The sequence below is a fragment of the Apodemus sylvaticus genome, chromosome 7 (genome assembly GCF_947179515.1).
Source record: "Apodemus sylvaticus chromosome 7, mApoSyl1.1, whole genome shotgun sequence".
Lineage (NCBI taxonomy): Eukaryota > Metazoa > Chordata > Mammalia > Rodentia > Muridae > Apodemus > Apodemus sylvaticus.
The window spans coordinates 52,433,181-52,451,984 of NC_067478.1; the positions used below are offsets into that span (position 1 = coordinate 52,433,181).

General features: G+C 37.5%; 1 non-coding gene across 1 annotated transcript; it reads right to left on the reverse strand.

The window, feature by feature from the left end:
* Positions 1-2,392: 2,392 nt before the first annotated feature.
* Positions 2,393-2,499, reverse strand: LOC127690445 (U6 spliceosomal RNA). Its single transcript, XR_007979133.1, has one exon. It is a non-coding gene; the product is annotated as a U6 spliceosomal RNA (small nuclear RNA).
* Positions 2,500-18,804: the final 16,305 nt, after the last annotated feature.

Below are 18,804 nucleotides of genomic sequence, written 5' to 3' on the forward strand. Positions count from 1 at the left end.
ATATCCGTCATTTAGCTGGTACCACGGGGGATGGGGATGGGGTATCACTACAGAGGCACCCCCTTCTACCGCACCATATCTCACTCTATCAAACATATCCCTGGCTTCCTTTTCTTTTTTATAAAACACAAAGTTAGTACTGTGCCACTATAAAACATCCCAGTTGTTTTGTTTTTAAACAACACAACAGACAGCACCAATTGGACTCAGGAAATTATAAGAAAATGCTTTAAAAAATGCATTCAAGTAAAATCAAATGTATTGAATGGATGTCTAGGGGAATAGGAATAGCAAGTGAGAGGGAAACATGATAATGATTCATTGCATGCACAATTAAATTGTCAAAGAATACAAATTATTAATAAATATCAAAACAAAAAACCTAAAACAATAAAAAGATGAGACCTAGTCAAAAAATTGTTGATTCTTGGGGGTAACACCCTTGAAAGTATCATAGGATCTCTCTTTTTCTGTCTCTATTGAGGGAGATAATACCCTCTCTCTTCCCTCCCTACTCCATCTCCAAATATCAAATATGAAGGAAAATGACATTTTCCCCTTGCTATGTTTATTTACCTCATATATTGTTATAGTAATGGAAGGATGATGCATTCACATGTACAGGATTGATGCATACCCTTAGAGATATTATTAAATATGAAGCACAAAGTCTGTATGGTTTTTAAACTTTATACAGGTTCCTTTCTTTTAGAGTAATAATTTTCCTCTTCCAATAAGCAAATCATATAATAAATTCAGAGCCTCAACTTGCTTTGTGAAAGTTTATTTTAATAATAAACCTGAATTGTAATACACTGAGGTAAAGAGCAGGCCATTTTATTTTTATAATAACCTACATGGTTATGTTTAATGAGTGTAAAGTATGAGAGCCACCTAAGGGAATCTCTTACCATCCAGATGAAGAAACACACTGTGACTCTAGGAAACAATATTGGAGAAACTTCTAAAAATTTAGTTCAAACATAATAGCTTTAAACACACAAAGTAAATACATAGAACTAAATTGGTCCAAGTTTAGACAGACAATTAAAAACTAAAATTTCAATATATTATCAAGAAAAACAAGCAGTGGGTGTGGACAGTGTCTAAACAGATTCCTGTTAGGGGGAACAAAATGGCTGTAGTGAGTAGGCGGGAGTTCCCCCAACACATACTATGTGAAGAAAGAGAAAAACACGTAGACTGCTAACCATGGCAATGGACACTAGCCATGGTCATTTTATCTTTATGTGGCAAGGAATGAAGACTCTCTGGAGTCTAGCCTAACTACCATAGAAGAACAGAGCTAGAGATGTAAGTCAGGAATGAGTGTACCTAAACAGGAATGGTCCAGTACACAAGGCACTGGCACTGAGCTAGGAGAGAGAAAGATGCAAGAGTTGCCAACCAAGCAGAGTGCCACAGTAGAAATATGTTTGAGAAGAATCAATTTTAACAAAGCATATGAGGCTTTGCTTTGTTAGTAAGAGTTCCACATGACTTAACCCACTCACACACAAACCATTATTATTTTTTTTTTATGGGCCTATAACAAATACTTTGTCTTGGTGCTGCTATTACATGCCACATAAACCTGGAAAATGCAGAGGTTATTGGGGAAGATCATTAGTTGTTGCAATGCTATGGAGAAGAGGGATATGTGAGGTTGTGCACATTAATGAAAGACTTGGTGCTATAAGGTATCATCCAACGGTCAAACTAGTCATATTTTGAAGGTTGCTGAACTCATGAACTATTAAGTAGGTTAGATTTCTTTAAGAGAATTATGATGGTGTTGCACCTGAACTTAGACCTAGGAGCAAGGAAAGTGACAGTAGAGAGGGATATGTAAGAAATGTGAAGTTCACAGGCCAGGCTGGAAGAGAGTTGATACTGCTCTGCAAATTTTAGCTGGAACTCATTCAGTCAGGCTCTGCATCAGTGTGATTTTGCTAAGATTCTTTTTTTTTTATTATTCGATATATTTTTTACATTTACATTTCAAATGATTTCACCTTTTCTAGCCCCCCACTCCCCAAAAGTCCCATAAGCCCCCTTCTCTCCCCCTGTCCCATCCCTTCCCACTTCTCCGTTCTGGTTTTGCCGAATACTGCTTCACTGAGTCTTTCCAGAACCAGGGGCCACTCCTCCTTTCTTCTTGTACCTCATTTGATGTGTGGATTATGTTTTGGGTATTCCAGTTTTCTAGGTTAATATCCACTTATTAGTGAGTGCATACCATGATTTACCTTTTGAGTCTGGTAACTTCAAACTTAACTTCACTTAACTTAACTTAGTATGTTCACTTAAGTTAACAAAACTTAACTTCACTTAGTATGATGTTCTCTAGCTCCATCCATTTGCCTAAGAACTTCATGAATTCATTGTTTCTAAAAATATGGAACGCTTCACGAATTTGCGTGTCATCCTTGTGCAGGGGCCATGCTAATCTTCTCTGTATTGTTCCAATTTTAGTATATGTGCTGCCGAAGTGAGCACACAAACCATTATTGATTCATGGACTGGAGAGAAAGCTCAGTGTGTAAAATGCTTGCTTTGCAAATATGAGGACTTGAGTTCAGATCTCCAGAATCTATCCAAAAAAAGCATGGCAGAGTGCACAGTAATTTTAGCACTGGGAAATGGAGACAGGAGGATCCCAGGGGCTCTCTGGCTAGCCAACCTAGCCAATCAGTGAGCTTCAGGGTCAGTGAGAGACTATCTCACAAAATAAAGTGAATAGTGACTAAGGAAGACAGTACTGGAGGATTCACAGATTGAAGAAAAAGGAACACAAAAGAAGGAGCAGCTTAGCTATGTAGCAATAAATCACTTTCAGCTTGGCTTTTGATTGTTCAAATTATTTCCATATAATTTTAACACCAAAGAGAATATGACATCATTCTTATTGAGTAATGGTACTACAGTGTGAGGTAAATGCCCACAGCAAGAGCAGAGACTGTTCCTTAGGTAACACTTATATTTTTGTTAAGTTTGAAAACATAACATTTTGTTACACAGAAACAATCCACTGAAGTCAGCTAAGGGGAGATAAAACTGAAAAACTATTCACTTTTCAGAATGAATGATACATCCTGATTAGGATGAATTAGGATTCTTGAACTACTTTTGTTTGAATGCCGTTTTCTTTCCATAATTTTCATCAATTTTCATCTTCTCAATAAGATTAGGATAGTAGAGTTTGAAACAATAAGCAATAATGCAAGAACATTATTTTTAACTTGTAAGTTATACCATAGTTCATTTAAGTCATAAACATGCAGGCACTATGAGAAGAACAAGTTGTTGTCCTTTGTTTCATGGGGCCAAAAAGCCGGTTCTTCAACTGAAAAATAAGGTACAAAAATTCACTTCCTTCTCCGAGTAAGTAAGCCCTTTCCAAGAGCATCCCATTGGCGTAAGGAGCACATCTTAACACACATCTGGATGTAGTTATGGAAGCAGAAGAATAGTAAGTCAGTTGATTGTTGATGATTCCTGGTTAATTGCCCTCACAGAGCAGGAAACTGAAGCAACAGCAGAGAACAGAGTTGGTTGGTACCACCGTGGAAGTCCAGACCCAGGAATCTGCCAGGCTTCTAAGATATTATTTATTCTGGTTATTTCTACCTCAGGAAAACTATGTTCTTCAGTCTTCAGCCGGCATTGAATCACATTGTATATCATTTTTACATGAAAGAAGAGGCAGAATTCCTCCCTCGAATACAAATGTGAAGAAGTTCAGTAACGAGACATATAGATCACTGCGAGAACAGATTTGATTGAAAATATTCAGAAAAAAATCCCAAAGATGCATGCCACTGGTGAAATCTTAGTGCCTCACAGTGTTCTGCAAACGTTTGGTTTGGGAAGGAACCTTTTTTAGGAAGGCATGGTGGTGCATAACTGAAATCCTAGCACCTAGTTAAAACAGGGGAATCATAAGTTCAAAATCAGCTTTGCTCTGTAATAAGTCCCTGTCTCTAAACCAAATGAATAAAATATGCCTTGAAATTTTTTTAATGAGTCAGGTGTCTGGTTTTTGAATTGCAGGCATTTATATAATTAGTTAAATAGTATTTTTTCAACTACATAAAAATTCTCAGAAATAATAACTGCAGCTCTTCCAATGATTATAAGTAAACAAACATAAGTCCCAATCTGTATTCTGTCTTGTTCTCTCATTCTCTCTCTCCTCATGTCTCTCCTCTCATTTAAAATAGATTTTTTACTGTAAGTCCTTATACATTTGCAAAGTTATTACATATAAGCTTTAGAATACATCTGCATACAGCTAACTGTGGTTGATCATTAGAGTTTAGTTAGTTTTAATGGCATTGGGTCTGGTCTAAGTTTTAAATCTTCAAATTCAAATTTGTATTCAGAATACAAATCTTCAATGTAGCACTAATCTTAATATTTAAACAGTTATCATGAAGAATTAAGATCACAACTCACTTTGAGTATGAGTTAAATATAAATTTTTATAATGTAATCTATTATTTTTATCTGAAGTAAGGTTGTAGAGTTGAGGATACAGCTTGGTAGTAGAAAGACTGCCTAGCATGGAGAAGACCCTGAGTTCTACCCAGCACAGAATGAGGGGGTGACAATATTGTATATTTTTCAGTTTTCAACATTGAAAGAGTGTCTGTTTAAGATCAGTCCTGATGTTGTGGTATACATCTGTAATCCCAGATTTTTAAAAGTAAGGTAAGAGGATTGAGATGCTGCAGATCCTCACAGTTCTTAGGACTTACCTTTGAGTTTTAATCATTGCTACAGAAACTGGTTAACTTGTATACTAAGCTTTTAAATTTTATTAATTAAAACATAAAACTAATATTATACATTAAAGGCAGCACCATTTCAATTGAGGAGCTAACATTACAATGCCACTTGAATTATTGGAAACTACTAAATGTGTAAAAGGCTATAAAAATATTGGATGTAGTAATAAACTTAATCTATACCTATATATTTGGAAGTACCATATTTTGTTAGACTAGTTATAGGACATATTTACTGTGTGGGCATTTTTTTCTATTTAGGCTTGCATCAGTTTAGATCTATTATTTCAGCAGAAATTACCTGCACAAGAGAACATATTTCATTTAGTAATATGCACTACAGCAAAATTCCCTTGTATCTGTAGCCTTTGAATTGACTATGTAATTGATATGCAGAACACTTTGCTTGTGTGAAAAGCACTGTGTTCAATTTGTGAAGGTATGCTTACTGTCTTTTCCTGTTTTAGTGAATCATTATCATCATCATCATAATCATCATCATCATCAACCATAATACAGTGAATGTAGGCTCAGGGCCCCTTCTTTCTGATGCCTTGTCTGACACTTCTAATCCATATGCAGTAAATCACATATGTTTTGCCTATGAAGAAATGAAAGAAGACAAATTTAACTTGTCTACATTCAGGCTGGTGTTTAATAATCAGAGTATTGCCACAAAAAGAGGCAACTGAAGCCAAGCACCACAGTGGCTAGCAGAGTCACATATGCCCTGTGAGTGATCAGAGACAGGAGTTTTTATTCAGAATCTCTCAATCCAATAATTACACCATGTCTTCTTCTGATCCACTTGTTTATTATTCACTGACAGTATGGAGCAAATAAGTTTTCAATGAAAAAGACAAAAATATATACATGGAAAGAAATGGGGAAATAGTAAAAGTTTATTGCTTGGGCTATTGATGTGCATTAGTATAGTAAATTATAACTAAATTTGCTGGAATTTGATGGTACAATGATATGTGCCATATAATAAATGCAGAGAAAAGAACTTGGGAATAAAAGTAAGAGAAGTGTTAAACTTTCACATGTCATGTGAAAGATATCATACAACCAAACCATTGGCTCTGCAAAGTTTAGTGTCCTGGGCAGACATTAATATGCAATATATATTTTTCTAATCTCTGGTTGCAGGTTAAAAAATAATACATTCAAAACATAAAAAACAATAGTAATTTATTTTCAACACTTACTATTCAGTTTCTAGCATTTATTGAACCATAGAGACTCTTCTGATTGAACAACGTTGAGTGGGTAACATTTTTACTCTACCAGTATGGAGCCCTGTAGTATGAGTATTCACAATCATGAGGCTTTCTTGCTCAGTGGATAATGGTAAACATGTGTATACCAGCCATTGAGAAATGTCCAGTAACATAGTTAAATCCAGGTCAGATGATTTATATTGAAGCAGAGTAAGATGTGGTCCATTCTTCAGTTTCAAAACTAATCATGAATATAAAATCATAGATTAAAAACTTATCTCTTTTTTTAAGATCTATTTATTTTATGTATATGAGTATACTGTAGCTCTCCTCAGACACACCAGAAGAGGGAATCAGATTCCATTAAAGATGGTTGTGAGCCACAATGTGGTTGCTAGAAACTGACCTCTGTAGGAGCAGTCGGTGCTCTTAACCACTGAGCCATCTCTCCGGCCCCCAAGTTATATTGCTTTATTTGGATTGGCATTGTCAACATGTTGTTCTGTTGACTGATCAAGGTGATAGAGGAAGATAGAAACAGACAAATTGTCAAATGTTATTGAACATGAGTCAAAATTGTTAGAAGACTAATTGAATGATCTATTTCCAACAAAATCCCCAGTCATATTCATTAAATTCAGGCCTTACCCATAACTCAAATGAATTTAACATATTGAAAAAGATATGGCAACTCCTTTTCCGTAAACCCAGTGAATTACGATGTTTATGTAGCATCTGCAGTGTGGGGCACATTTACGTATTCTCCTTTTCCATGGCATAGTTGGAGTTAATGAAAATTATTGGAATGAATACTTTCATGGGGATTTCATCTGTCAAGAGACAAAAATAGCACAGTAGCTAGGAAGGGCAACTAAATATATTAGTCTCTGTGCCTTAGAAGTGAGGTGATAGTAAATAAAACTGAGATGAGATGTGATTGTTATATGAAAAAGACATTGCCTCCCATGCTCACTGCAGTACTCTTTACAATAAATAAAATATGGAAACCATCCATATTCCAACAAAGGAATATGTAATGAAATGTATTGTCGTGGACTATTACTCAGTCATAAAAATAGATGATACACTGTCACTTGTAGCAGAATGAATGAAAAGACAGATCATGCCAAGTAAAAGCCACCAGGCACAGAGAGGAGACATCACGGGTCTGCCCTTATGTGAAAATCAACAAGACAAGTTTGAAAACATGTATGCTGAAATAAATAGTAGACTCTTAAAACAGGGGCCTGCAAGGAAAAACAGGAAAAAATAGGTGCTCTTTGAAGGTTTAGGGCCTGAGAAGAGTGCTTGGTGGAGAGGGAAGATCTGAGAGAGGAGTCCTGGGGAAAAAGTAAGAGTGGGTGAATATAATCAACATGTAAGTTATGTGGGTGCACACAGCACAGTGACCTCAGGTGCTTTGTATAGTTAACGTGTGTTAAACATTTGAATAAAAGTCTAGTTATATTCATTTATGCAAAAAATCATTAACTCACATGACTTGCAATCAGTGGATTTTTAGCACCAATAAACTATTTTCTACGTTTTGCTAAAAGTCTTAAAAACCAGTAAAGCCTGCTCCATCTTTCCTTGAACAAGTTAATATGGCAATAGAGCCTAAGAAACTATTTCTCTGGGAAACCTCCCATTGCAGTTCTAGTCAGGACCTAACATCATTCCCAGACAATACAGACTGTCACAGTTGTTCTCTGTTATGTCCTATAGGATGAATTCTCAACCTTCCTAGTGCTGCAGCATTTTAATATAATTCCTCATGTTGTGGTGACCAACAACCATAAAATTATTTCTGTTTCTACTTTGTATCTGTAATTTTACTACTGTTATGAATTGTAATGTGATATCTGATATGCAGGATGCCTGATATGTGACACTTGTGAAAGGGTCATTCTACCCAAATAGGGGTTTTGACTCACATGTTGAGAACTGTTTTACTATTATAACATGAGGGTAAAACCATCCTGCTGAAGACACTCCACTATTTGGTCACAGGTCTTGGAGGAATTGCTATGAGACCACCTGGAAGTCTCTGCTTTGAGCACTCATTCTCATAGCATTGGAAGGTGTGCTGCAAACTGCCAATGGAAAATCAATAGAACTACCCTGCTGTACATCCTACAAAACACAGCAGTAAGCTTCCTGGCAAGACATTCTCAACAATTTAATAGTGTTTCTGCAGGTAACCATGGACTAATCTATTTGGACTAAAGGTCTGTTCAATATGAGGAAACTTATGCTTGGTACTATAAAGCTAGCCAGTTGGGCATGGGTGGAGAGGTCATAAACCTGAGAATAGAACTCACCAAAGCCATTTTTTAAACACAATATAATTTCTAACAGTATTCTCCCCCCCCCTCTTCTTTTTTGGATTTTGGTTTCTTTGAGACAGGGTTTCTCTGTATAGTCCTGGCTGTCCTAGAGCTCACTCTGTACACCAGGCTGGCCTCAAACTCAGAAATCTGCCTGCCTCTGCCTCCCAGAGTGCTGGGATTACAGGTGTGCGCCACCACCGCCCGGCTTCTAACAGTATTCTAACTATTTGTTTTTTTTTTATTCGATATAATTTATTTACATTTCAAATGATTTCCCCTTTACTAGCCCCCCCACTCCCCGAAAGTCCCGCAAACCCCCTTCTCTTCCCCTGTCCTCCCACCCACCCCTTCCCACTTCCCCGTTCTGGTTTTGCTGAATACTGTTTCACTGAGTCTTTCCAGAACCAGGGGCCACTCCTCCTTTCTTCTTGTACCTCATTTGATGTGTGGATTATGTTTTGGGTATTCCAGTTTTCTAGGTTAATATCCACTTATTAGTGAGTGCATACCATGATGCACCTTTTGAGTCTGGGTTACCTCACTTAGTATGATATTCTCTAGCTCCATCCATTTGCCTAAGAATTTCATGAATTCATTGTTTCTAATGGCTGAATAGTACTCCATTGTGTAGATATACCACATTTTTTGCATCCACTCTTCTGTTGAGGGATACCTGGGTTCTTTCCAGCATCTGGCAATTACAAATAGGGCTGCTATGAACATAGTAGAACATGTATCCTTATTACATGGTGGGGAGTCTTCTGGGTATATGCCCAGGAGTGGTATAGCAGGATCTTCTGGAAATAAGGTGCCCAGTTTTCGGAGGAACCGCCAGACTGATTTCCAGAGTGGTTGTACCAATTTGCAACCCCACCAGCAGTGGAGGAGTGTTCCTCTTTCTCCACACCCTCTCCAACACCTGCTGTCTCCTGAATTTTTAATCTTAGCCATTCTGACTGGTGTAAGATGAAATCTTAGGGTTGTTTTGATTTGCATTTCCCTAATGACTAATGAAGTTGAGCATTTTTTAAGATGTTTCTCCGCCATCCGAAGTTCTTCAGGTGAGAATTCTTTGTTTAACTCTGTACCCCATTTTTTAATAGGGTTGTTCGGTTTTCTGGAGTCTAACTTCTTGAGTTCTTTATATATATTGGATATTAGCCCTCTATCTGATGTAGGATTGGTGAAGATCTTTTCCCAATTTGTTGGTTGACGATTTGTCCTCTTGATGGTGTCCTTTGCCTTACAGAAACTTTGTAATTTTATGAGGTCCCATTTGTCAATTCTTGCTCTTAGAACATACGCTATTGGTGTTCTGTTCAGAAACTTTCTCCCTGTACCGATGTCCTCAAGGGTCTTCCCCAATTTCTTTTCTATTAGCTTCAGAGTGTCTGGTTTTATGTGGAGGTCCTTGATCCATTTGGATTTGAGCTTAGTACAAGGAGACAAGGATGGATCAATTCGCATTCTTCTGCATGCTGACCTCCAGTTGAACCAGCACCATTTGTTGAAAAGGCTATCTTTTTTCCATTGGATGTTTTCAGCCTCTTTGTCGAGGATCAAGTGGCCATAGGTGTGTGGATTCATTTCTGGATCTTCAATCCTGTTCCATTGATCCTCCTGCCTGTCACTGTACCAATACCATGCAGTTTTTAACACTATTGCTCTGTAGTATTGCTTGAGGTCAGGGATACTGATTCCCCCAGATTTCCTTTTGTTGCTGAGAATAGTTTTAGCTATCCTGGGTTTTTTGTTGTTCCAGATGAATTTGATAATTGCTCTTTCTAACTCTGTGAAGAATTGAGTTGGGATTTTGATGGGTATTGCATTGAATCTGTATAGTGCTTTAGGCAAAACGGCCATTTTAACTATATTGATTCTACCGATCCATGAGCATGGGAGGTTTTCCCATTTTTTGAGGTCTTCTTCCATTTCCTTCTTCAGAGTCTTGAAGTTCTTGTCATAAACTATTTGTTTTTATATTCATGTGTAAGTATAGTTCTCCACCTCTCATCAATGAAACTTATTTTTATTGTGGATAAAGTCTGTTTTAGAGACCTATACATGTTCAAAAAGCAGAGAATACATAATACCAGATGGCCATTCCCAGTTGGCACATCTATCAAGCCAAACCTTAAGGCTCAGGGACCATCACAGAAGAACAAAAAGAAAGATTTCATTAGCTAGAGCACCTGGAGATCTGCTTCTATTTAATGTCCCCTAAACACACACAGCAGGGAAATTGTTCCCATGTAATCTGTGGTTGCCTGAGTAAGACCTGTACAGTGGCAACACCTGTTGACATGGTAACATGGATGGGAGAAATGTCACAAGGCCACACCCCTAGTTAAAGAGCTAGGGAATCAATGGCTGCTGAGAGACTGAAAACCAGCCTTTTACAGGGATGAGTTATTGAATCCCAATTGGTCAGCCCTGAGCACATTTACACATAAGACATATTAAATAGATTGAGTAAGTCATGAGATCATGAATCCAAGATGGAAAGGAGAAAGGAGATGGTGGGGTGAGAAGGTTTGTAAATGGTGCAAATATAGTACTCACATATAAAATTCTCAAAAATAAAGTTTAAAAGAATTAAAGAAGCTATTTCTACAGAAAGGCATGCAAAATCAAGACAGGAGGCACCTGGTACTAATCCTTGATGCTTGTGACTCACAGAAGTAATCCATAACAATTCAGGCAGGCAGGGGTATTTGAATGTAATATAGTTAAAAAGTTGACTGTTCATTGCTGAATGTACTGGGCAGGAAGCTACAGTGTATCATTCATACTTCACACTAATCAGTTCATTGTTTCAAACTACTGGATCTAATAGGAACCTTATATTAATAAATAGTTGATTTGATTTAAGTGTCTTTTTATTTTTTATTCTTTTGTTTTTAAATATGCATAATGGATGAGAGCAATGATCCTAATCTTTTCCAAAATCAGTGTCTTCCTTCCTTTAAAATAATGACTAAGAATAGAGATAACCCTGAGAGGCTAGGGAACTGGCCCAGTGCTTCAGTCTTATGGTGAAGGACAGACATCACTCTTAGAGCTCATGTATGTACCAGGTGGGCATAGGGCCTGCTCATGATTCCAGCCTCAGAAAGTGGAGACAGGGAATCCCCAGAGAAAACTGGCTAGCAAAAGTAGTCATATAAGTTCTGGGGTTCATTGAGAGATCTGCCTCACTGAGTAAGATGGAAGACCAGTGGTGATTTATTTCCAGCATCACTCTGGGGACTCTATATTCACACAAGAACATATGTATATACCCACACACATGCAAAACACAGAGGGGGGGAAGGGAGGAGGAGGGAAGAGGGAGAGAAAAGGAAAATATAGATTACCCTGGACAATAAGAACATGTAAAGTTTAACTGATAATTGAATGTATTTACTATATGATAGAAAAACATATTCCAGAAAATTAAATCAATCAACATTAGAGAAATATACATCGGGCTTAGTATTTGGCAAATTTATTTTTATTTATATACCCTATTGATTTCATGTGCATGAGATAAAACCTCAGAATTCCAAACTTCTTTCTTTGGTTTTAAATATTTAGGATCCTTATTTATTCAAAGAAATAAATGTGGTTACAAATATAATATCTACCTTCTTGTGTTTTTTCTAAGACCACTCTGTAATAATAAGGATAAGTCAATAAAATCCATCTTTGGTAAAATGAGCTTAAAGATGTCTATAGCCTTTCCTGATAGAAACACTGGAGGGAAAAACAGGTAATATTCCTAGTATTACCCAAGAGTATGAAGAACCTATGAAGAACAGTAATGACCAGAGCAGTAAAATATCTCAAAAGGTTTAATAGTGGCACTTATATACAGGGTAATAAACACTAATGTAATTGATTTTAAGTCCCAATCAAAACAAAGGAAGAGATGCCTGGTACTGTGAGCCTAACACGCTGCCGAAGCCATGGACCCTAGTAGAAAACCTACTATTGCCACTTCATTAAACCACTACAATTTCTAACTGCATCCTAATGCTTATCTTTATAATCATAGATAAGTGTAGTACCCACACCTCATCAAAGAAATTCTTTATTCCTTAAAGAAGAACTACAGGCAATAAGTGGATGCTAAGAGAAAAATCACTTTTTTCGAAAGGCAAGGTCCCTGATAGGTTAGGCAAGCTCAAGAGGTCAACCCTAAACACATATGCACAACAATAAATGATATTAACAGGTTGCATTCATAAACACACACCAGTTAGAATTAAATAACTAGAGGCCATGAATTTGAGTGGTAGGAGAGGCATGGGACGAACTGGATGGAGAAGCAGGAAGGAGAAATTTAAATACAGCTCTCATTCATGAAGTTTTCAATCCACCAATAAAATTATATATATAAAAGACATGGTTGAGAATTAGATCTTTACTTGTTTCAGAACATAGATGATGGTGATATTTTAAGTAAAATATGTGATTGCCAAAACATAATTCAGAAGCCACAGGAGATGTAATAGGTAACCAAATTCATAACTAATATGTATACATAATTATAAAGATCTCTATATTATATTTTAATCATACGATTGAAGGTGAAAAGTTAATTCTATGGCACACTGTTTTAGTAGAGTAGTGTAAAAACACTAGCACTTAAACTGTCTGTCTTTTTGACACCAACCTATTGTGTACTTCACAACCCCAGAACTACTGAAATAGGCTCTTTTCTTTTGCTGCTTATTATTAAAATCTTTAAGTCTGTTTCATTATCATGGGCTCTTTGGTATAGGCTAAACACATTACTTAAGGTCAAAAAGTCTTTCAACAAAAATATTTTTACCGTGTCAGAAATGCTAGCATCCAGGTCACCTCTTTGGCTGGCATAATCTCTCCAGCTGGCTTATACCAAAGTGTGTTGAAGTAGCCATGATGAGTAGATGGAGGTCTGCGGGAGAACACTCATTAGTGCCTACTTTAAATCTGTCTTTGAAGAGAAGCAGGACTCGGGTGTACATGATACAGAAGAACTACAGCTGGACAGCCTGGCATAAGTAATGTGACTAGATTAGATGTTGTGGTGTCACAGACAAGGATGGCTGTGGGCAACCACAATGGTGACTTGGAGACCAGGATGGCGAGAGCGCCTGTGAAGTAGATGGGGTGTGGTGCCAGCTGACATAACTTATCTGTGCCAACTTCTCAGTTGTGCAAGGGTGTGCCCTTCATCTGAATGTAATCTCTCAACTATGATGGATGTAGTAAAACTCCACTTTAGGAAAGGAGCATGGGGTGAAGAGGAATAACAGTATGCAGCCTTAATGTAGCAATGTCACTGTGTCCTTAGGATTCCTTTTCAATCCTCCTGACTTCTATGGAGTTAAATTTTCTATGTGTTAAAACAAAATAAAAAGAAACTATGCTAAACATGAAGCAGTAGCAGGGGATATACTCAAGACTGACCAGGTCACAGAGAACTGCTACAGAACCAGGCTGTCTAGGAAGCCAAGATCACACATTGTTATCATTGTCACAATGAGAAGGAAATCGCTTTAGCTGTAGTTTCTTCCTATGAAAAGTACAACAGCACCCTTATCAGTGCATAGATATACAAGAATTGCCCAGAAAATGGGAACTTGATAATCAGCTATTAGTATGATGGCTGCATTTCGAGCTCTTGAAGAACACACATATTTCGTGTACTTCTGGTATCTAAAGAAAGCACAGTTTGTGTCCCTTAAAACTTGAAGTGTTTCACTAAAGAGACGGTATGTTCCAGTGTTTGAATGTAGAGAAGATTCTTTAGGAGGAAAGGATTCTGTGTTTAGAAGAGTTTATTTGACAAAACAAGATAGCAGGTAAGTAGGTGGGAATATCCATGACATCTCTCTTTTTTCCCTGTCCATTAATTCATTTATTAATTTCATATCCTAATCACTGCCTGCCCTCACTCCTGGTCCTCAAAATCACAGAGTTCCTTCCTCCAGACCCCTTCCCCTCCGCCTCTGAGAGGGCAGGGCACTCTGGGTATCTATCCTCACCCTGGGCATCCAATCCCCACACTGGTAAGCACATCCTCTTCCACTGACACAAGGCAGCCCAGGTGGGGAAGAGATTCCATAGACAGACAACTGCTTTAGGAATAGCCCCCACTACAGTTGTTGGGGACATACATAGAGACTGAATTGCACATCTGCTATTTCTGTTCTGAGGGCCATGTATGCTCTTCGGTTGGTGGTTCAGTCTCTGAGAGCCCCAAAGCGACCAGGTTAGTTGACTGTGTTCGTTTTCCTGTGGTGTTCCTATCACTATCATGGCCTCAATCCTTCCCCCAGATCTTCCATAAGAGTTTGACTGTGGGTCTCTGCATCTGTTTCAGTCAGCTGCTGGGTGGAGTGTCTCAGAGGACAATTGTGAGACTTGTGAATGCAAGCATAACTGAGTATCATTACTAATGGTAGGTATTGAAGATTGCCCATGGATGGGTTTCAAATTGGGCCAGTTACTGGTTGGCTATTCCCTCAGTTTCTGCTCTATCTTTGACCCTACATTTCTTTTAGACCTGACAAATTTTAGGTAGAAAGATTTGTACACTTTAAAGTTTACTGAAGATAATTGACAAGAGGCTGGTCTATCTGTAATGAGCTAGTATTAACAGGAAGAGAGAAGTATTACTTAGGGTTGCTCTCAGTGCTGACGTTAATGATTTTTATTAAAAAAATATGCACATACACATGTTTATGAATGTGAATATGCATGCAGGTGCCTGCAGAGGCCACGGAAGACCATCGATTGCCTGAAGGTGCAGTTAAAGGCAGTTGTGAGCCACCCAACATAGGTGCTATGTACAACATTTATGTCCATACAAGAGCAGTGTGTGTTCCTAACCTCTGATTGACCTCTCCAAAACCCAGTGCTAGCATTTTAAATGGAACATCAAGAAACTATTCTCATAAATTGTCAGGTTCCTCCACGGATATATAACTGATCTCCCTAATCTATTTTTCACTGAGAATATCTTCCTGCAGCAGGGGCCCTGTCCAGAGAAGATGAAACATGTAATTACTAAACTAGAAAATGTGTCAAACGACAAAAATTGTCAAAGAAAATGCTCAGATACACTGTTTTATGGGTGATTGAAGATTATTTTCCTTTTTCATGATATAGCAAACTTGCAAAAAAATAGGTTTAGGTTGCAATAAAATAGTATTGCAAAATAGGAATATTTATAATGTTTACTGAACTATGTAACATAGATATTAAATGTCAAACATTCTCTAACTTGCCATACAATATATTTATGCTTCAAATGTTTCCTCAAAGATATTCCAACTGCATGACATTTCAATCAATAAATGTGGACTAGGGTATCCCAGGGTATCGCAGGGTTTGATAATAATGAAAAGAGATATCCTGCTTGCCAATATAAAACAAAACAATAAGTTATAGTTTATTCTGACCCAATTATGAGTGACCATAGTCCAAGAACACATTTTGATTGGTCAAAATAACATGCTTCCCATGTAGAAATGGTTTCATGCTTTGTTTAAAGTTACCAAGCAACATACACACACACACACACACACACACACCACTACACTAAGGCACTTATGCTAGTGTCTTGGTGGGAACTAAATGGAATTTTTCTGCCCTAGATTTCTTACATTATCTTATAGCATTTTCAGCTATGGGACTGGTGGAAATCAGTGGTCTATTAACATGTCCAAAAGTTTTACTTGGTAGTGATAGAATGTTGTGCCAGACCCAGGAAAGCCATGAAGGGATATTTAGAGGACTAAAGGTAAAGAGGTGACTTTGCTCTGAGCCTGTAATATTCCAACTCTCCTCCACTGTGGAGCTCCAACCAAACATTGCAGAGTCCTTATTGTCAGCATAGTTTATTTTCTTTGGTTGTCAGTTCACATTGCTTTTGCTGACTGATGCAAATCACTCTGAATGTTTGTGTTTATTGACAAATCATTGGTGAGTGTGAGGAATTTATAGAAGTAAATTTTACTGAGCTGTGGAATATGACAAGTCCAATGTTCTACCCGAGATAGACCAACCCATACAAATTTTCAAGACATTTTCGCTCCTTGCTTGCTTTGTTTTGCTTAACTACACATGTTTAGAGAAGCAGCTACTCAGAAAGGGTATGTAAGCAGCCATTCAAAATAATGACTGTACTGGCATATGGAAAGTGGAGATTCTTATATGTAGTGTCACAGAAGAGAAATAGTTCTGTGCGTTAAAGAAAAACTGGCCAGTTCTAGTTGTAGGAAAATGAATTTTGGAAGAGGTAAGAATACTTTAGACTGCTTCATAATGATGGAAGATCGTGGCTATAAAGCAAAAAGGAGCAATCAATCAACTACTCTGGTGATTTTCCTATGATTAATATATTTACATCACAGGAAGATTTATTAGAGCTAGGCGACAACTAGAGTCCCTCCTCACATTGATTCAGCACAAAGTCTAGCCATAAATTCCACAGATATAGATGTCTCTGTTAGGCAGCATGATTGCAAACACAAGCTTAACTATGGCAAATCTTCCTGGTGCCACATCATCTTTCTTGTCTTTGAATAGGAGAGAGAGAGACACAAAACCACCCTCGTAAGAACATGAAATTTTTTTTATTTATTTTTAAAAAAAAACATGAAATTTTATAATGAATGGAGGTAATCAAGATTAGAGGCAGCTGAGATAAGGAAGACACTGTGCCTCTAGCTGCCAGACAATAAATACTTTCTTGTCATAAAAAAAGTAATTTAAACTAATAGCATTTAGAAAATAAGTAGAGCATTATTAGTGTTCAAGCCTCACCTATAGCCACCTATGTGTACTCTAGTCTCAAGCTCAACACAGCTTGCATTTTATCTATAATCAGTCCCTCAGAAACGTGAAATAAAACTGTATTACACCTCAATGATTTCAGCCAATGAGATCAATCTAATGTCTTCCCTTCACCTCAAGTGACTAAGATCCTGCTCAACCACACTCAAATCTAAAACTTTCCCTAACTTTCACAGAAATGATTTATTATTTTGTCTATACTGCCCTGACAATGTTTTGAAAAATCCTACAAGAACTAAGTTTAATTTATTAGGTGAAATTCTACTTACTTTACTCCTTTTATTGCTTCTTCGAGAGAAAAATCAATTATGGTGGGGGGAGTGTAAATTCCTTGACAAAGTCTCACAAGTGATAAAAGGTGTCTAAGTCAGAAGACATGGTTTTGCAGGCACTTAAATATATTGTACAGGAATTCAAAAATCCATTTCTGAAGCTTTTGAAAAAATTCAAAGCTAGCGTCAAGGCTAAACATTTCCATACATACAATATAGAAATAATAAAATCTGATTTGTTACTTCATTCCACTAGTTTGTTTTATACTAGTCACATGGAAGGGCATACTGCTGTATACCAGAGAAGAAATGAAAAAAAAATCCAACTGGATGGTTTTGTCTCCTCGGAGTGTTCCTTCCATTTGAAGACTGAGATGGTGAGAGTTAATTCTCTGAAGAAGAGTACTACTTTCAAAGCCTATGGCCCAACATGGGGACTCTAGGAGAAGCTCAAGTGGAGGAGGAAGAGCAGAAGGTGGAGCAAAAGGAGGAAGTGGAGGAATGGAAGGTTATAATGAAAATGGAAAGCATAAAACAAAAATACTATGGCAAATAAATAGTTCATTCAGTCTAGATAAAGTTATAGTTTTGCTTTATCTGTGTAAGATGATTTGATTCTTCTTTTTTTCTTTCAATTCACTTGTTCAAGTTTCTTCAAATTAAAAAAATCATTTTGGGGCCATCAATGGCTTTGTGGGTGGGTTGATGTTCCCCTCCCTCCACTGGAAATCTCACCAGGCTACAGGAAGGGGTAACTTTAGTCTCTATATTCCCAATTGCTAGAAGTCTCAACTGGAGTCACCCTGATAGACTCCCCATAGCCTCCCAGTCCCAGTCCCAGAGATGCCCCCACTGATTTCTGTTCTCATTCCCAGCCCTCTCCTGGCCCTGTACCCCTCCCTGTCTGCACACCTAATCACTATCTCTATTCCCCCCTCACCCCCTCTCCCATCCAGTTCCCCTCCTCTATCCACCTCCTATGATTATTTTGTTTTTCCTACTGAGTGAGATTTATATTCAGGCAACCTCCCTTGGGTCCTCCTTATTACTTAGTTTCTTTGGGTCTGTAAATTGTAGCATGGTTATCCTGTACCTTATGGCTAACTTCTGATTGTAAGAACATACCATGCATGTCTTTCTGGGTCTGGGTTTCTTCACTCAAGATGATATTTTCTAGTTCCATCCATTTCCCTGCAAATTTCATGATGTCTTTGTTTTTAATAGCTGAAGACAGAAAAGTAAACACAACTTTTAAAAGAGGATGTTAACACGAAACTTAGATGTCTGAATAGCACTTTAAATTCATAAAAATGTACCTGAATACACATATTTATTTAGTAAATATTTTATTTTATTTAAA